At 34.4% G+C, this 13,490-nt stretch overlaps 1 protein-coding gene across 5 annotated transcripts in view; it reads right to left on the bottom strand.

Moving 5' to 3' along the window:
* The window catches only part of BRINP3 (BMP/retinoic acid inducible neural specific 3), a 683,233-nt gene that overhangs the window by 395,531 nt on the left and 274,212 nt on the right, over positions 1-13,490 (bottom strand). The window contains exon 1 of one of the 5 annotated variants that reach the window (XM_082394504.1): positions 12,044-12,119. The exons of 2 other annotated variants lie outside the window; for them this stretch is intronic. The gene's annotated coding sequence lies outside the window, so the exon portion shown is untranslated. Of the gene's footprint in view, positions 1-10,656; positions 11,734-12,043; positions 12,120-13,490 lie in introns of those variants that run through there. 2 more of the 5 variants (XM_082394507.1, XM_082394503.1) reach the window with 2 other exon arrangements.

Below are 13,490 nucleotides of genomic sequence, written 5' to 3'. Positions count from 1 at the left end.
GAATATGAGGATCATTTCTAATAAGATTACTTTAAGGAACAATAGTGTGAAAACTCAGGACTACTGCTAAAAATATACATATATGTTATATTTTATAGTAACTTTTGGCAAGGAAGATCCCTGGATATAGCAAAAATAATTCTAAAGGTATAGCTTTTCAAGAACACCAGTTAAACTCAAGTATTCAATTTGAAGAGCTTATTCAAACACATATGGATAATATAATGCATTATCTTCTTATATGCACGTGCATATGGATTTTCATCTTTGAATGTTCATGACCTACATATAGTATATAGTCAAATTTAATAAAAGAATGAGAGTTCCATTATTCAGTGATTTACATCCTCACTTTAGTAATGATGTATTAATTTATGGCTTTAATTAAATTCTAGTTATGATCTGTAATTTTAGATTTCAAATGAGCTAAAATTGCTCTTCCATAATCTAGACATTGTTTATTTAAAGGTATTGAATTTTTAAATAGCCTAATGGAGTAGAATTTGGCATTTTATTATGTAAAGATGTCAAGAAATTCATCGTTATAAAATTTTGCATGTTTTACATAATGTGTACCATATTCCATATAAATAGGTAGGATTTTGCCACTCTCTTTTCTATATCTCACCAGGGGTATAGAGAAGTGATTGCTTTACCTTTGTCTGTGCATCTGTTCAAATAAACAGTAATATGTTGAAATGGGAATAAAATCATTCTGACTTTTAGCTATGCAATTTATCACTAAGTCTATCTAGGAATTAAACCAAAAACTAAGTTTTTCTTTTCCTTATGAATTGGTAATTCTTTCATTTTTCCCTTAAGAAAGTAAAACTAATTTATAAAAAGCTAAAAGTAATGCTAATCCCTAAAGCAAAAAAAAAAAAAAAAATCCCTTTCAACTCCAGGCATCACAGAAACCTGAGGTTACCCACTCAGAGACTACAGAAAGAATGGAATGCACTCATCTGAATTAGCAATTCTTTTTGAATTTGAAAGACAAACTTTTGGGTGGGTTAACAACTACCTTCAATTCTTTTCAATATGGTGGTTTGAAAATTATTAAAATAACTGCAGACTGGATGGATTTCCATTCATTAGTCTTCTAAATTTTACAATATACTACTATTATCCTCTTAAAGACCTTTGTTTATGACCAGATGATGAAAGGTCGGCTGGCATAGTAATCCCTTTGGCCTGTAATGCTTAAAACTCTGTCATGCACATTGTAAGGTTTTGGAACATGCAATGACTTGAATTCCTTTTTATTTTATTTTATTTTTTTAACCTTATGAGCTGCTTCATTAAGTCTGCTTATAAGAGATTTTCATTATTTAGTATGCTAGTAATGCATTATTATTGTACTTTTTCACTTTTCTTATTCTTAAAAAAAAAAATTGGGCTTCCTTGTTTTAAATCACATTGTTAAGACTGGCCTTAGAAGTGAATCTTTTTAGTCATTTAACTCTGCTAAACCTGTATTCCAGAGGGTCCTTGTCATTATTTATTTTATTTAGCTGATCAGGCAATACAGTGCCTCTGAATTACAGCTTTAAGTGTTTTCCATCTTAATGAGGGTTTGTATTCCTCTGAGGAGGTTATACTGCAGAGGGAACTAATCTCCTTCTTGATCCTGTCAATACAATCTTGTCCTACCAATAAAGAGGAAGTTAAATGCTACTACCTAATGGTAGAACTGATTAGAAAAAATGAAGAGAAAGTGAGTTCCATTCTTTTATTCTGTCCAGAGCATAGGAGAAATTTTTCTTAAAAGCCCAAAGTTCAAGAGTAACCTGGGTTATCTTTACATTTTAAATATAAAATATCTTGGTGTTTCAACATAAGTGATTATATTAAAAAAATCTTGGTAAGATTCAGATTGTACTCAATTTTAATTCAAAAGAAAAGTGACCACAGACTAAAGAACAAAGTTTGGATGCAGGATGTTTAGAATAGTATATTTAGATTATAAAATCTAATTTTAAAGCAAAATATGAGGAATGCTTCAGAAACCTTACTATAACTAGTATCTTTGACTACCAAAACAGAGGAACAGAAGACAGCCTAAAATAAAGATTAAAATAATCAATGTACAGGAGTGGAGTGGAAATAATGGTAACAGACATCTGGATTTAATATGGTTACTATAACTGGCAATATGATTCTGCTTTTTCTGGCATGATCCAATAATAAAAAGCATTCTAGTTTGTGAGGAGAATAAAATATCTCTTGTCAGTAAAAAGAAGTCTGTCACATAAATGTAAATTTAAAGGGAATTTGAGGAAAAAGTTAATTGAAAAAACATACTATGTGCAAATCCATGCAAATACAAAGATAATAAACCTTTTGCACCTGCCTCTATGGACAACGTCTGCAGTTACAGTTTTGCAAAGCTTCAGAAATGCTTTTTAAAAAAATATTTATAGTGATCCTGAGTAAAAATTGAAAGTACAATACTAACTTGTTGCTCAGCAAAGGCATCTGAACTACTGTAAATAAAGGCTCACTAATATATTCTAAGACTAAGACATAATACTGGGATAAAGTTCAGAAATCTTGGAGTTTGCTGTCCAAATGGACAATAAATCAATCTCTTGATCTATAAGGGGACTAAAACTTGTTTTGGAGTTAACCAGGCCTAGAAGGAAATGAGCTTTTTAATTAGAAATTAGTATACAGAGAAACACAAATGGAAGTGTATCTTCTGAAGTCACACACACACACACACACACACACACACACACACACACAGAAGTACATGTAAGAAAGTTTCAAAGAAAGTTTAGTAAAATTATTAAAAAGTGTTTTTTAAAGATCCTGATTATTTAGGTCATAGGGAAAACTTTTAAAATTTCAAAATAATAATCTTCAGTTTCTTTTTATCCATTTGCAAGGAAATGAAAATATTCAAACTTTTCAACCTAGGAGTGTGGGTTATAAACATTGTCAGTGGACTCCTAACCTATCTTCTAATTCTGGTTACAGGGATCATTCAACTTACAGAATAATAATTCCTGTAATAATGCAATAATTCCTGAAATTCCTGTAATAATGTAATAATGAATTCCAGTATAAGCAACATGAGGCAAGGATTTGTGTTGTTTGATTCACTAATGCACCTGTACCACCAAAAAAGTACCTGGTACAGGGAAGGCCCTCAATAAATACATGATGGAATAAGAAAATTAAATTTATAAAGTGCATTTTTGTAATGTTAATATGATTTTTTATTAATTTTAATTCCTAAAAATCAAAAGGCATAACCCATTAAAAATGTTTCCATTAAAAAAAGCTAACATTGAAACAAACAAACAAAATCACCACACAATCAGATGTCAACTAAATCATCACTCTGAGAATTATTATGACTTTATTAGCAGAACTGTCCTGGTTCCTCCATTTCTCTTAATAGTCATCCTTGAACTCTCTAGATAGAAAATATTTTCTTTACTGACCTATCTATATACTGAGGAATTTGACAGCCCTCCTCTTCTCTTAAAGAGAATTATATGTACAATATCAAAATTGGACATGTGTGAAAATAAAATGACTGACCAAGCATTAAATTTGCCTGAGTGGATTAATTAAATCAAAGTGTACTTCAAATAGCAAAAAACCCATAAGCCTCTTAAGTGCAATTGTATCTTTTCATTGTTATATTCCCAAGCTTTACCCTAGCACACACCATTGATCAGACATCCAATAAATATTTCTTGAAAAAGAACCAAAAGTAACAAAAAGACATGATCTACAACAAGCAAACGAATATAGCAGCAAGCAGTTAAATCTCTGTCTGCTGTTTTCCAATTTCTTCTGAACCACCAGCTAACAAAGAGTGTCAGAACTCTGGGTGTTTCTAACTATAGAATGAGTCTTCAGCAATGGACTTTTGCACAGCTTACCCAGTTGCCAAAGATGCTGGGATGGCCCATATTTGCGTATGGTAGCTACCCTTACAGTGCCTGGTATTGGCAATATATTCTACCTTGTGTAACTAAACTTTTTTCTAACAATGAACACCTGCTTTCCCCATTATTCCCCAACGTAGAATTTTGAAAGCATTTGGTATCTTCAAGGACCACTCTTGTCAATATATTACTTTAACTTTTAAAATAGCTCAAACTGTCTCCAAATTCAGGGAGATATAAAGAATTTAAGATACTAAGTTTCAAAAGTAAAGTAAAGTAAACCTATTTTTTTAAAAATCTATATTCTTGAAGAGAGTTTTTATATAAAAAGAGCCAGCCAGATTTTGAAGGATATTATAGGGAAAAATAAATGGGGCATTACTATATCTGACACATAGAAACTGTTGAGTATTAGCTAATACCCAGCATATCAATTACATACTAGTGTACTAGTGGTAATTTTTAAAATCATATTGTCTGAACTGGTCAGGGAATACCTTCTAAATAATAATCATAGAAATCAATATTTGCAGGACTTATCTGAGACCAAAATTTGGTAATAGATAAACTTTTAATAAACGGTTAATAATTGTCCAATTTCAAATGCTGAGCAAATAAATTATCTTCAGCTTAGAACTTTGCAATTCTACATCTAAAAGACAGTAAAGCATATCAAATTGTTATCACTTTTGTCATGAAAGAATCATGTGAAGCTAGATTAAACTTTTGTTTACCTTACTGATTCAATATTATTGGTGAGAAAGAAATATTTTTAGTAGTTAATCACAGCAGTTTATATTGGAGTTGTTGGGTCTTACTCTAAATCCGAATTGATCTCCTTAAAGAGAAGCTGTTAAGGATAGATTTACAAAGTTATAATGACATGAGTGATCTTTCATATTCATTCTGGCCTGTCTTCATATGATTGTAATTTGTTGTTTCATCTTTTAGATTGGTTAAATAAAAGATGTGTTAAAATGTCCACATTTCATGGATGGATGGAAGAGACACATGAAAACCTGCTAGAGTTCACTCTAAGAGGAAACATGGATGCTGCAAGTTATTTTTCTCCACACAGTTCAAACATAATTAGCGTTACCTTTTCAGCTGAGATATAAAGATAGTTATACATTTAAAATGTCAATATTATGTCCTTGATCTACAAGTTCTCAAATAAGGAGAGAAGTGTTACAAAAATGTGGGTGTGTTGGGGAGGAGGGGTGTAAGTCTAGAATCTCTGTCACCACTCAAAGGTGAGAAGATGCTGAAAACAAGTACTTTAGTCAAAAAAAAAGGTTCAAGAAGAATTTTGTGCTTCTTAAGAAATTGCTTGGGATTGCCTTTTTCTTAGCTATGAACTTTAAGTTTCAATTCACAGGGAAGACTGGATTCATTTTTCTTAGTTCACATTTCAAAAAATGAAAGTGCTATTTTTAAGTGATTGTGAAACTTTCAGCAAGTAGGAAAGAGTATCTCTTACAAATCCAAAAAACTCACATGCTATCATAGTCCCTTACTCAAGACAGGTTTTGAATTCAAATTAGCAAGTTGTTTAAAAACTTCATTTGGAGTGAAATTAGTAATAAGGAACAGAAAATATACTTTCTAGTTTGTTGCTGTTGTTCATTGATCACTGGTAATTCATTTTTTTTTTCTAGATTATTCAATTTTGGAAACTTTAGTCTTCTTCCACATTATTTGATAGTATAATCTTGAAAATATTACTTTTCACATGTATATAATGTATTGAAACTTTGTATATTGGTGACAGGTCTGAATGAATAATCAGAAATTCTCATTGTAAATTCAAGTAAAGCCACTCAATTTAAATGTTTTGAGTAAGCTAGACTTGGTCTGTATATTAATATATTTGCTGTTATATAAGAACATTTTGAGAACAGTATGGGTTAATTATCTTAAAGGAGCATTTGTTCACTTTATTGTGTGATTTATTCAACCTTTAATGATTTTCTTCTAAATATTTAGATTTTGTTCATTACTATTTGAGGTGTTCACGTCTGAAAAAGACTGTTCCACCATCTCTGTGCATACATTTATGGGGCTGATTTTTCAAACCATCAGAAATATTGCCACACTAAAGACAGGAAAGCCACAACTGTATTGTCTACCCTAGGAATTTCACGATTGAATTAACTTTTGTTCTATATTTACTTTAGCTAAACAGAAGGAGCTTCTGTACACAGTATTAAAACAGTTACAAATACTTGCATCTTAAAAGTGCGTGCATATCAAAGATATGACAAATTACAAAGGACACATGATTAGCAACCTGCATAAACATATGTGATTTTGTATTATGATACTTGAGTGAACCCATGCTAAATTTACTCCTTGATTTGACTTAATCACTTTCCCAAACTGCCTTATATTTGTGGACATCATCTGAAATGTTTTAAAGATTATAGTTTTCAGTTGTGAGAGTGTTAAATGAATCTGTAAAGTATACACAACCACTGTTTGACACTGAAAAGCTAAAATGCATGCTTACTCAATTCTGGTCTTCCCAAGGCTAGATTGCTTTTTAATAGTGCAATATTCTAGAGATAGCTTTTAAAATTAACAAAATGCAAAACTCCAGAAAAGTTCATAAAAAACAGCTCAATCCTGATGAGGTTAGCTGATATCTGCAGAAATCAGGAAGAATAAGTCTATCTGTAAGTATTCTTTCACAATAAATCTATAATGGAATTTAAAGGAAACACACCATTATGAGACAATAATTCTCATATAGCAGAGAGCTACAATATGTTCGAATGTAATGTTAACATATTTATTAAGTTAATCAATAAATGTGTATTTTATAGATTTAATTTGCTGAAACTATAACATGGTAGCTCCTTTATCAGCTATTAAAAGAAATTTGTTATGCCTTGGGTGCTTTTAGAGGCATCCACATTTGAGTAAATTAGGGTTTATGCATGAATACAAATGCTCCTAAAAGAAAAATTATAAATAAAAATAGTTTACACTGAGGATAAATACCATTTTTAACTCTAAACTTAAAAAATAAAAAAATTGAGAAATTGTGAATTGTAAGAAATAACAATGAATATAGAAGAATAAGACTCTTTAAGATTTCCTAATTTATTATATTGCATGTCATTTTTCCACATCTGAATTTATGCTTTCCTGGTTAAAAATAAACAGTTACAAAATTAACACAACTATTTATGTCATGATAAAATATGTAGTAATTCAATCAGCTCATTAAAAGTATATTAGTTATATCTTTTAATCTTGGGGGAAAAGAAACTGGTTAGAAAATAACTGTTTACTTCAAATAGAGCATCTATTAGTTATACATGATTTGTTACTTTGAATATGAAATTGAGAAATATCCCAGAACTGTTTGCATGAATACTTTATTTCAAACCTTAAGTATAGAAGAGCTAATTCATAGCTTATGAAATAATTATCTATGGAGACTTTGCAACTGGATAGGTCTGCAAATAACTAATTGGATATAAATATTCTTAATAACCCATCAAATATGCCTTGAAATGATAGCAATAAAAGCCTTAAAATGTTATTGATGAGGATATTTGATGACCAGTGTAAAATGGTTTGAGTGGCTATTTGATATCGCTAAAAAGAAAAAAAAAAAGGGAGCTAGGCCAGGACTTCTAGATATATTTTCAGCAAAAGGGCCATTAGTGTTCATGATTAAATTTCATCTTCAGAGAATCTTTTACTCTTTTACAGAATAGAATAAACATCTTAATACTGTTTCCTTCTTTTAAGAATCAAGATCATCCATTAGCAATCAATAATATTAAACACAATTTTTTTTCTTTTGCTCTCCTTTAGAACTCATGAATTGTAAACATTAAAATCATAAAACCAAATAGCAGTGCATGGAAAAACTGGTCAGAGTTACACTACTAAATGTGTAAATGAAATTATCCATATAGCTGCTAAATTAAAACACCAACAATGCTAGATGTCACCTAATTAATCCTGGTAAGCTGAATATGAGTTGATAATGTCAGAAATTACAAGTCTGGCTTTTCTTGAGTTTCTTCATTATGAAAGTTGTTATATGAGAATATTTAGATCTTGTTTTCAATTAAACTGACAGAGATCAACAAGTTAATATAAATCTGCTAAGAAATCAGACTTTCATTAAATGACTCTGAAAAGTCAATCAAGAGCAACTATTTTTGTAAAAGTGACTCTTCTCCGAGAACTTCATTAAAGCCAAGGTAAATACAATGTAAATAAGAACTAATGTGCCTGAAGGAGTGTACTCTTTAAGCTTGTGTTTTTTGTTTTTTGTTTTTTAGCTACACAATATCAAAACAAAAGAGATACTATGTAAACTCATTAGACACCATAAAAACATAGACCAAGAATATTTGGTACTAATTTTCTTTTCAGTTGAGTCAACATTACTTCTTGCATGGAAAAAGAATTTTATCCAGAAACCGAACAAAAAAATCAAACATACATGGTATCTTTTTCAAAATACACTTTGTTTTCATAACGTTTGTCTTTTTAAAGCATCCTCATCTCTTCTGTCATTTTTTCTGCAAAAACACTATGAAGTAGATGTTGTTTTCAACCATGTGAGAGATGAGAGTTGGAAGGAGTAGTCAAGAAACCTTACTAGGATCGCATTAGTGAGGTGGAACTAGAAATAAAATTGAGGAAGGATTCTTAGATCCATCTCTCTCTGCTTTTCACAATAACCCAATACTGGGAGGTAAAATGAAAACTGTTAAGAATCTTAGAAGAGGACCTCATTAATCATAAGTCATAATCATAACATACAAACACCTTTGGGATATTTTTTAATAAAAGATTTGTGCTAAACTTGCCAAGGATGGGTGTTACATTTGTCTTTGCGTCTGAACTTTGAACTTCTAATACTAATATCTAATTTTCTAAATTATTAAAATTTTAGACACTCTAGTCAGTAACTACTCTTTCTGGAGATAATATGAAAAAAATCAAAATAACAGGTAATATAGGAAACTGAAGTATAGGCTGATAACAGAGCATCAAAGTTTTGAAGTCCTATCAGTTGAGTTCTTTGCACTTGTAGAGAGAAACACACAAAGGCACTATTCTGAAAAGAAATTCCATCTTTATTTTAAAAACACACAAATCTAGGAGTAAGGCTAATTTCATATATGCATGTGTGTATATGATACACACACACATGCACACACACACTCTTAGAGTCCCAATGGTTTCTTCCTACTTAGGTTTGATTTACTTGATTATCATATATCAATCATTCTGCATGAAGAAAATCAAAATGTACTGTATTTTATAAAAAATGTACATTTCCATTACAATGTTGAGTTTATTAAGAGAAAATATCTCATGAGAAGCTGGAATGACATATTATCTGATTAAATGATAAATGAAATCAATCATATGGTATCATGTCTACTTCATTTAAAAACACTATTAAAGCAATGTAATTTAAAATAAATACCTTCTTCACTCACCCAAAAGTGGGCATACATATGTAATACAATGTATAATAATGGTATATTCACTGCAATAGAACTCCAGAGGGTAAAATGCAAAAGAATTGAGGAATTGGAATTCATTGACAAATTACTTTTTCCAGTGGTGTAAAAACTACCTCTTGCATCAAACTAAGAAAAGCACCATAACTTTGCAATTTTATGACCCAAAGTCACGATTATCTTTCATATTTCTTCAACATGTTATCAGTGAGCCTTACAAGCAGAAAAATTATTGATCAGAGATCTACGTCAATAAATGTAAGTACTAAAATTATTTCCAGAGAAAAATCTTAAAGAATACAATTTCTTAGAGAAGAAAAACTGTTAGAAATAAATGAAATAGTTTTAGGATTATATCTTATCAAATTTTTTTGCTTCACTGTGTGGGGACTCCAGACTCCTTCAACATGTAAGCAAAACATAACAAAACAATATCAATAATAATAACATAACTTATTCAAATTGTGTTTTTCATTTTAATTGAGATTTTTAGGGGCTGTTGTTACGTCTGACAGTGGAAGAAATCTATTGGCTGGTAACATTATACATCTCCAAAACCTGGAATTTTAAAAAGCTTTATTTATGAGAGATTTTCCATAATTTAAAAAATGTGTTTATATTTTATTTTTCAGTTTCCAACTGGTTTCCTAAGCCCAAAGATTTCTATACTGGGGTCATACATAACACTGCTTTAGGGCAAGCTCTTTTCTCATCCTATTTGACAACCCAACCCACCTTTACCCCAAGGATTATTTTTTTTTTGAAATTGAGAAAATTACATGAAAATACCCACAAAACATTTCTCTCAAGGAGTCAGAATTAAATTGCTAGTTGAAGATGCCCTTAATAGTTCTCCAATTCTCCTTTATATATTCAGGTCTATGACCTTAACAAGAAGCAGTTTTAAGGCATTTCTGCAACTACTAGCTTACATCCTTCATTAGGGTTCTACATTCCTTCCTCTAACTTCTACCCTCCCCATTTCTTCCTCTCACCTTGGCCCAGTTTATGATTTTGGTAACATTGTTAAACATTTAAATAAATGTACCTTGAACATACAAGTGAATGCACGTTAAACATTTAAGTGGATTTAAATGGTTCTTGAATGCAAATATCAAGAAGTTATGCACCATAGCAGACCCATTTGAAAATACATGTATTCCATCGCTTCAAACAGGGAAAAACTATCACGGGAGGGGTCAAACACAGGTTATATCATTGTCAATAAAATATAGACATTCAGTCCTTACCTGCTTAACTGCATGATGACAAATCTAAACAGCTCACAAAAGAAAAAGTACCCCAAATCTGAATCATCTGTCTTCGAAGCTGCTGTGACAGTTTTATACCCTGGTGCTTTCTTCTTTGCTTACATCTATTTGACCGGCTAGACTATTTGTAAGCAATAGGAGGGTTATTTAGCAAACCCAGTCACCTCTTCCTCGTTTCAAGCCTCGGGTTGGTATCTCACACAGCTGGAAACATGCATCTTAGCTTCGAGGGTAGAGCCTCCCCAGCGTTTCCCAGTCGGATTCCCATCAGAAGGTGGTCCCTGCTCTAAAAGGCTGATTACGTTTCTGACCTGGTGCAAAGTAAAAGGGACTGTGGCTCAACTCTTGGAGACGAGTAGAACAGCCGTCGGAGTCTTAAACTCTCTGCCACTGCTCGGCTGCAGAACGAGCATTACCAGCAGCCAAGAAGCACCACCCCCTCGCGGGTGGACGCCGGAGGGGAGCGCTCCCAGCCTGGATCCTCCTACCTCCCGCCCCGCCTCCAGGAAAGGGGGACGGAAACCGAAAAGCCTAACTTGCAAGTGGGTATAACAGAAGCTGAAAGACTCACAACCCTTACTCTTTGCTTTTCACTTATACTCCAACCTCTGGCTCCAAGTTCAAATCCAACTCTTTCTTTCCCCTCACCGCTCCACCCTCCGGATTCCCGCGAGTTGGTGAAGGAAGGGAGGGTGTGACGGCCAGCAACACTTTCACACAGAGCCTGAGAAGTCAGCTATTCTAAGCCCAACTAAACGGATGGATGGAGACTCGTTTTTTATGAAACAGGCATGCTGGAGAGCCGTCATTTCTTAGTCCTAGGTACAGCTCGTTAAAAATAATAATAATAATAACTAATAAATACAAACGCAGATGGGCGCTGCTGAGGGATTCTAGAGCTCCCAAATCTGGCCTCTAGCACAGAAAAGAGGTTTTGCTCAAATTCGGCGGGAGGAAGACTGGAAATGGAGCGTGAAGCAAGGATGAACCCCCTGGCGCGCGCCCGGCTCCGGGGCTGCGAATGCCCACGCCGGGCGCCCGTTCGCCGCAGGGGCCTAGAGCCGAGCCTGCGCCGGCGGGGCGGGCGGGGCGCGGGGCACGGTCCCCACCCGTGAGGGTCATCCCCATTCCCGGCGCCAAGCCCGGGCCGCCCGGTCTACAGGGCACCTTGTCCTCCGCGCACCTTGTCCTCCGTGCTCCCGGCGCCCAGGTGGCTTAGGCGTTGCCACGAGCTGCGGACAAATCTCCAGGCAGAGTCGCCTGTTGCTCGCCCTCCCGGTTAAAGCGTCCTTGACGGCGCAGTGCACATCTCCCCTCCACCAACCTGAGTTTCAGGTTATGACACAGGAAAAAAAAACGCACTTACCTAAGTACCTGACGTCTGTGCCTTACTGGAGTAGACTAGGTTAAGAAGCAAAGATCTGACCGCACGGAAAGTTGGGTTTTTGGGGGGTTTTTTTCCCTTCCCTCCCTCCACTCCTGCGCAACAGCAGCAGTCCTCCAAAGAGGATGTTTGAATGGGTGAATTATGGTAAGCCCCTCGTTTCTTCAGCTGAAGTCTCGGGCGCTGATGGCACTTGTCAGGCAGGACGACCAGGCTGGGAAGGAGACCAGGTAGAAACTAGTGACGGGTGAGGGGAGCCAAGTGGTGCGGACCACAGGCAGCCCCGTTCCCTCGGTGGAAGCCAAGGGGGAAAAGCCCTTGAATCCCGAGACTGGGGGACGGATGATGCCGCAGCTGGAGTACTTTTCTGTCTGGAAGCTAAAAGGGCTTTTGAATTTAAAAAAGCATGACTTAGGGTGTCGAGTAAGCCATCAATGACGACAGAAATAGTTCTTTCCGAGAAATTAAAAAAAAGGGGCGGGGGGGAGGAAGAAAGAAAAGAAAGAAGGAAAGAAAATCTTGAACAATAGATTTTCACCTCCATCCATCCCAATAACCAGAAATGTAGAAAGCAGCAACTTGTTCTTATGGGGAGAGGTTGTGGGGGGGGGGTGCTTCACAGAGATAAACCCCAAACCTCAGCATGCATCAGAGACGACTGATACATTCGGGTTTGGCATTTAATAAATACTGTGTCCTTGTCAATGTGTGAAGTAAAAGCTAAGATTTAAATGTTTCTAAGCACACCTATACTTAAAGGGGAAGTGATAATCATAACTGTCAGTTAATCTCATAAAAATGCTCATAAAAGAAAAAAAACACTGACATATTAACATAATTATTAAAACTGAGTCTGGGGGTTGAACAAGTGTGAAGAGTGAGGCAATTAAATTTTTCATATAAAGTCTGTCCCTGAATTTCAATGATTAGTACCAAGATAATCAGTGCTTTCTTCTGATAGCTCTCTTCCTCTGAAATGAGCACCTGCTAAATTCACAAAATCGGAAACCTACTCCCAAATATGATGCCTGAATTTAAATACAGCACCCAAAATAATGTGTTCATGTGTGATTTGGGATGTTGTAAAAAAAAAAAAAAAAAAATGGTGCACCCAAAACTCACACTCCTCATGTTACCATACAGTGGTTTTTAGTGCTTAGTATCCTGCTGAACTCATAAAATACACTTTACAAAAGTCCTCCCTAGTCATGTAATTGCTTACAATGAACAAATAGTGACCTGAACAACCTTCTGAAGATCAGGAAAGAGTGAACTTTGCCAGACCCTGCAATTGTCAGAAGGTCTGTGTTAAGCTCACTCTTAGATAAACATAAAATTTGACCTTTCAAATGGCTCAAGAATGTGTGCCAAGAAGCATTACTGGGGGGTGGAGGGGGAGGATGGTTAATGTTTCCTATAACCTGAAATA

Source organism: Balaenoptera borealis, assembly GCF_965194805.1.
Source record: "Balaenoptera borealis genome assembly, chromosome: 1".
Taxonomy (NCBI): Eukaryota; Metazoa; Chordata; class Mammalia; order Artiodactyla; family Balaenopteridae; genus Balaenoptera; species Balaenoptera borealis.
Note: the sequence above shows the minus strand (reverse complement) of the source record. Positions and strands in the feature narration are given on the sequence as shown.